Here is a 6,000-nt window from a genome sequence, read left to right as displayed (position 1 = left end):
AGAGGAGGTTTTACTGCATATGAATTAATAAGTCTCTTGTGGGGATAGAAACCATGCTATCAAAGTTCATTCATACTGTAGGTTCATTCCCACATACAAACATCATGTCTCGCCGCCATGTATTAACCAGCCATGACCAGTAGCAACAATAGATGTTAAGCATGGTGATTGGTCGGTTACGAGGCTGATGTCACTACTACAAGAGAGGAATGTTAATCGGGTTACGTGTTGGATACAGCTTTCACTAAACCAGTTAGCCATTGAGGAGTATCGCGATGTGCGTGTTGTAATGTTTAATTTAAAGCTGTGCATGGCCAAAAGCATCGTAGCGTCTATCCAACTGTGTGTCAATATGTAAATAATAACTAGTGAAGCCGTTGCAGTAGGGTCTGGTGAGCTGGTGCTTCAGACAATTCGGAGTCTACACATGAGGTATAGCAATTCTGGCCAAAATGTTCACTAGAAATGCCAACTCTGTCTGCCGTACTGTCAAATGGATACACCAGCTGCACTTATTACAAGATGCACCTCATGCTCAATATTCTAAGGCTACGTCTAAGGCTAGGTACCCTACAACACAAAAACACACACACACACACACACCAGTAGTCGAGTTTTCCTGCAGTCCATGGCATGCATGAAGTGGTCGTGGCCTCGTTCCCGGTTCAGACATCCCTTATGCAAAAGTGACCCCACCCAGCCCAACATCTCGCAGTAAACCACTGACCAGCGTGTGATAACTGGGTGGTGTGGAACTTCACCCCAGTGTTAATGCTACCTGTCAGCAGAGAAGCTTCCAGAGAAGATGGGAGGGAGAGAGAGCGCAGTCATTCGCTGACAGGCAAGAGGTGAAGAGCTGTGGCTCCGCCCCCTGCTGCTGTGATTACCCATAATCCTTTAAGCCAGTCAGCAGATGGCTTCTTCCCCCCACCCACGGTCTCTCCCTGCAGTGCCTGGAGAAATGGACCAGACGTTCTGGGCCCAGTCCAGAGGAGTATCCTCACCTGTTCCAATGGGCCCTCCTCCCACGCACTGCAAAACTCCACTGCGCCCCCTATCTGGGAGGAACGGACAACGTTTGGTGCAGCAGTGAGAAACACGTCGTCAGAAACGTGAGAAAAATGTGCAGTTGTTTTAATGGACTCTACCATCCTGTGTTGAAGCTTTCGAGACCCTGCACCTTACTCCATCAGGGCCAGAGTCTCTCCATCAGCAGTCAGCCTTACAGATGACTAGATATGTATGTAGTATTAGGATACCTATCCCAGTTACTGAGTTCAGGTCATTCAACCACGCTCACTGCTAAAGCTATAAATAGAACTCACTGGCTTTAAATGTGATAGTGATGCCATCTTTTTCCTGTGGTTTCATAAAATGTCTGCAAGAGCTTCTGTGTAATAAAACATGTAGGAGCGACAGACATGAAGTGGTAGAACACGTATGCCTGCAGGGTGGAGCAGTTCTGGAAGCACCAGCATGAGACCCGTGTGACGTGCAATTCCATGGAAGAGCATCTGTGCACAGGCCTAAAGTCACCGTGTGCAGTGCCAAATATTTAAAGCATGCCGCCACTGGACTCTGGAGCAGAAGGAACGTGTTCTCTGGAGTGATGAATCATACTATGATGGATTAATCCGGGTTTGGTAGATGCCAGGAGAATGCAGCCTACTGGAATGCCTGGATACTAATAAGGAAGGTTGGTGAAGGAGGGATAATGGTCTGGGTTTGTTTTCAACTCCATATTAAAGCTCATAGTTTTAGAATGGGATGTCCAATAAGATGACGTGCCAACGGTCTTTTGATGCCTAAAGGCAGTGCGATTTGATCAGTGGCCACTAGGGGGCCATAACATCCCTGCGATTTCAAACAGGCAGGTTCATCTCACGGAAAGTGCTCGATGCTTTTTCCACGACACCGGCCAAACGCATTGGACTTCTGCTCTCTTGCCTGGATCACTCTCCGTCTTCTCCCCGTCCTCGGGATCAGGTTAGTCTCCCGGGAGTGAAACGCGAGCAGAGTGTCATTTTCAGCCCGGGGTCTGGTGCTCCTCCCCAAGGAGCTGCACACAACAGGGGCCTCTGAGCACCGGTACCCAGGAGTCCCGCTTGCTGGTCAGATGGATCCGGCACCATTCACTCAGACACAGTTTGGTTTTTATCTGCCTGCGCAAAACACCTGTTTCAAATTATGAAGGAGCTTAAGCAAAAAAAATGGAGAGATTAAGCTAAAAAAAAATGAAGCAGAGAGGAGATTAAGTGGATCCTTCCTTCACTCCCCTGCCAGACCACGCAGAGACGTCTAGCACCCTCTCCAGCATCTGCAGCGTTCACACACGCACACACACACACACAGAGCACGCGCACACACACCGCTCAGACACATGCATGTGCACACACATGTAGACCCACGAAGACACGCTCTCACACTCACATACATGCTCACGCCCACAGGGACTGGTGAATCCCATTAACCCAGTTTTCTCTGCAGATTCTGGCCAGACACACCAGCTACGAGGTTATAAATGATCCGCCTTATCAGTGGAGCAGAAGCTCACTCCAGGAGGAGGGGGCGTGGCCTGCGTGCCTCTGTGCGGCTACGTGTGTGAGGAGAGCACACGGACACAGATCACACCATTAAGGGCTGTCGTGCACTTTGGTTCTGGTCATAGATCACTGGTGTGACGGAGGGAGAAGAACAGACCCTCCGTCCGTAACCAGTTCACACGGCTTTAACAAACTCCAACAGCACTTCATTACATTACGGACTGTGGCATCAATTATTCACCAGCCATAAAAACGACCCCCCCAACACAGTCTGTCACCATTGCACACTGTAATGGATCCTGTGGTCATGCAGACTGTCACTATCTGCAGTGTGTGGAGCATCTGCAGTCATTCTGCCTTTGTCTCATGCATGCAAAGAACCCTCCCCACACACACACACACACACACACACACACACAACACAGGAGTACGAAAGACCTCACATCACTGGCTTCCCATCTCCAAGTAATAAAGGGGCTAGCGAAGAAAGGCGTTCTACCTGCACCAGAGCTCTGGATCGCGGGCACAGCACCGCCCCAGGCAGGGGTGGTGGTGGTGCTAAACGCAAGCTCCCGCCATGGGTGGTGGCTCCAACGCCAACACACACTCCCATCGTGATGGATGCTGCCTCGGGGGGGATTAGCCAGCACCGGAGGCCAGTGATAAATGCACATTCTCCGTGCAGATTGTGTGGACGACCCTGACCATCACTCCCTCTCTCCATCTCTCCCTCTCCGCCTGTACTTACCGCTCTCCCCGCAGTCTCCTGGCTCGCCTCATCCTGCAATCGCCATTGAGCGCTCGTCTTTATGGATTACAAACACACACACGCATGCACACACTCTCTCTCGTTCCCGTTCCCGTTCCCCCTCTCTCTCTCTCTTTCTCTCTCTCTCTCACACACACACACAGACGCGTGCTAGCAAGCCCTGCGCCACACACACATTCTGCTCTCTTTAGTCTGTATACGGAGCTCTCTCTCTCTCTCTCACACACACACACACACACACACATTCTATGCGTTGTTCCTTAGTAACAGTGGAATGGGAGCCCAGAAAAAAACCCCCCCCCCCCACCACCTTATCTCTCTCTGTATCTCTCTCTCTGCCTGTATCTCTCTCATTCCTGTCTCTCTCTCAGTCAGAGGAATAAATATTTTAAACAGAGTATCCCACTGTTCAACTAAGCCATTGCTCTGCACATCTGTGTGTGTGTGTGTGTGTGTGTGTGTGTGTGTGTATTAGTGTTAAAGCGATATGGGTTTTTCAATGGTCGATACTGATATTCTGAGAGCAGGAAATTGGCCAACATTTAACACTTTTTGGTTTTCTTTATATTTCATAATAACAAATAAAACTGAACTTAAGCACCTGTTTAACACTCACCACCTGCAATGTCTGCTTGCTCAAGTACACCTGCAGAAACATGTTTCAACTAAATGTCCACAGGTCATCAAAAACAAACTGTACAAAAAAAAACACACAAGCCAAACCTCAAAAAAAAAATGTCAACGCCAGCTCTCACCTGACTGACCTCTAGTGTGTGCGCACACGTATGCTAGGGTCAAAACGTAATATTACAGATACCAATACGTAGTACATAGATATGTACTACATTATATGAAAATGAAAGTCTTTGAATGTGTGCGCATACAATACAGCCGTACAGCCAGTGAATGAGCAGTAATGCAGATGAGAAGAAGTTCCCATAGTCTGATTAATGTTTACGTGTTAAAGCCCAGTACAGTCTCCACACACACACACACACACACACACACACACACACACACACACACACACACACACACACACACGTTTTCTGTACCAGTTCAAATGCCAGAACTGCCCATTCCTTTGTGCTGTGTATTAACAGACTATTCACTGACTCCAAGAGAAGTGATACACTGACACTGTTCTCCTGCAGGGCTATCTAGGGGCCACGCACCTTCACCAAGCCCCGCCCCCTCCTCTCAGTCCCTTCACCAAGCCCCACCCCCTCCTCGCAGGCTGCATCTCAATTCAGCGGCTGCAGCCTACGTAGACCGCGTAGACCGCAGCCCACGGTGGCCACACACTTCGAAGGCCGGGTAGGCTGCATCTCACGGCTGTTAAATGAGACAGTCTAGTCTTCGCAAGACGTATGTTTGCGTGACCACGCTCTGCCCCGTTTCATACGGTACATACGTGTTAGTGCGCTGTCTGACAAATATCACATCACCCACAAATGCCTAAAAGAAAATGCGTTGAACATGTATTCACATGTTTGGCGGGAAGTATAACTTCTTAACAAAATTCAATGTATTTTTATAAACGTTACTCTTTAGTAAATACTCAAAGCACATATTTACCTGCAATATCATTAATAACTGGCATGTTATTTAGCATCTCATTGCAGTATAAATGTCCATATTTAAAAAATACCGACATTTAAAAACGAATTCCTCGGCCCGAACACTAGACTCCGCCTGTTTATTGTTCATAGAGCAATGAATCCTGGGATATGGTGGGACGCGAAGGATACTCAGATGCATCCTTCGTTTTCGGGGTTTTGAAGGCTACATTCGTCGGCCGCATAAGAAGGAGCCCACGAATTGGGACAGCCTCGTCGTGGCGCAGTGACGTAACCGGCCTACAAATGCGCACTTCGTGGGCTGCAGCCCCTGAATTGAGAAACAGCCTCAGTCTCTCTAGGGGCCACGCCCCTTCACCAAGCCCCACCCCCTCCTCTCAGTCTCTCTAGGGGCCACGCCCCTTCACCCAACCCCAGCCCCTCCTCTCAGTCTCTCTAGGGGCCACGCCCCTTCACCAAGCCCCGCCCCCTCCTCTCAGTCTCTCTAGGGGCCACGCCCCTTCACCAAGCCCCGCCCCCTCCTCTCAGTCTCTAGGGGCCACGCCCCTTCACCAAGCCCCGCCCCCTCCTCTCAGTCTCTCTAGGGGCCACGCCCCTTCACCAAGCCCCACCCCCTCCTCTCAGTCTCTCTAGGGGCCACGCCCCTTCACCAAGCCCCACCCCCTCCTCTCAGTCTCCCGCCATGGCGCGAGGCGTGACAGCAGAGGGAGAATGTCAACGCGGACAAGGAGTTATTTCCGTGGAACACGACCCCACCCGTGAGCTCCGTGACACCCCACCCCTTTTATTAAATTGATTGAGAACAAATTAAATGATGTTTTATGGGAGGACATAAACTCTTAACACACACAAACAGGTAAAAGCAGGACACTGAGATAAGAGACCACTCTGAGGAGTGGGGGGGGGGGGGGGGGGGGGGGGGGTGTGTGTCACTGGTCAGGGCGAAGTACATTTCCATCATTCAGATTAAGTCTGCTTACGTAATCGCTGATCCAGCCCTTTAACACTACAGACAGCTGAGCGCCCGCACACATCCCCAGCTTATTAACGGGCTTTAATGGCTGATAAGGTAACTGGACCACTAAACAAGGAAGCACATTAGGGTCAG

General features: G+C 49.9%; 2 protein-coding genes across 5 annotated transcripts in view; both read right to left on the bottom strand.

Annotated features, from left to right (window-relative positions):
• The window catches only part of kifc3 (kinesin family member C3), a 28,611-nt gene that overhangs the window by 16,770 nt on the left and 5,841 nt on the right, over positions 1 to 6,000 (bottom strand). The window contains exon 1 of one of the 4 annotated variants that reach the window (XM_076990605.1): positions 3,292 to 3,500. The exons of the other annotated variants lie outside the window; for them this stretch is intronic. The gene's annotated coding sequence lies outside the window, so the exon portion shown is untranslated. Of the gene's footprint in view, positions 1 to 3,291; positions 3,501 to 6,000 lie in introns of those variants that run through there. 4 annotated transcript variants of the gene reach the window in all.
• cngb1a (cyclic nucleotide gated channel subunit beta 1a) overlaps positions 1,020 to 6,000 on the bottom strand; it is a 45,820-nt gene continuing 40,839 nt past the window's right edge. Inside the window, exon 41 of the mRNA XM_076990621.1 lies at positions 1,020 to 1,058. The gene's annotated coding sequence lies outside the window, so the exon portion shown is untranslated. The remainder of the gene's footprint in view (positions 1,059 to 6,000) is intronic.

Source organism: Brachyhypopomus gauderio, chromosome 2, assembly GCF_052324685.1.
Source record: "Brachyhypopomus gauderio isolate BG-103 chromosome 2, BGAUD_0.2, whole genome shotgun sequence".
Taxonomy (NCBI): Eukaryota; Metazoa; Chordata; class Actinopteri; order Gymnotiformes; family Hypopomidae; genus Brachyhypopomus; species Brachyhypopomus gauderio.
Note: the sequence above shows the minus strand (reverse complement) of the source record. Positions and strands in the feature narration are given on the sequence as shown.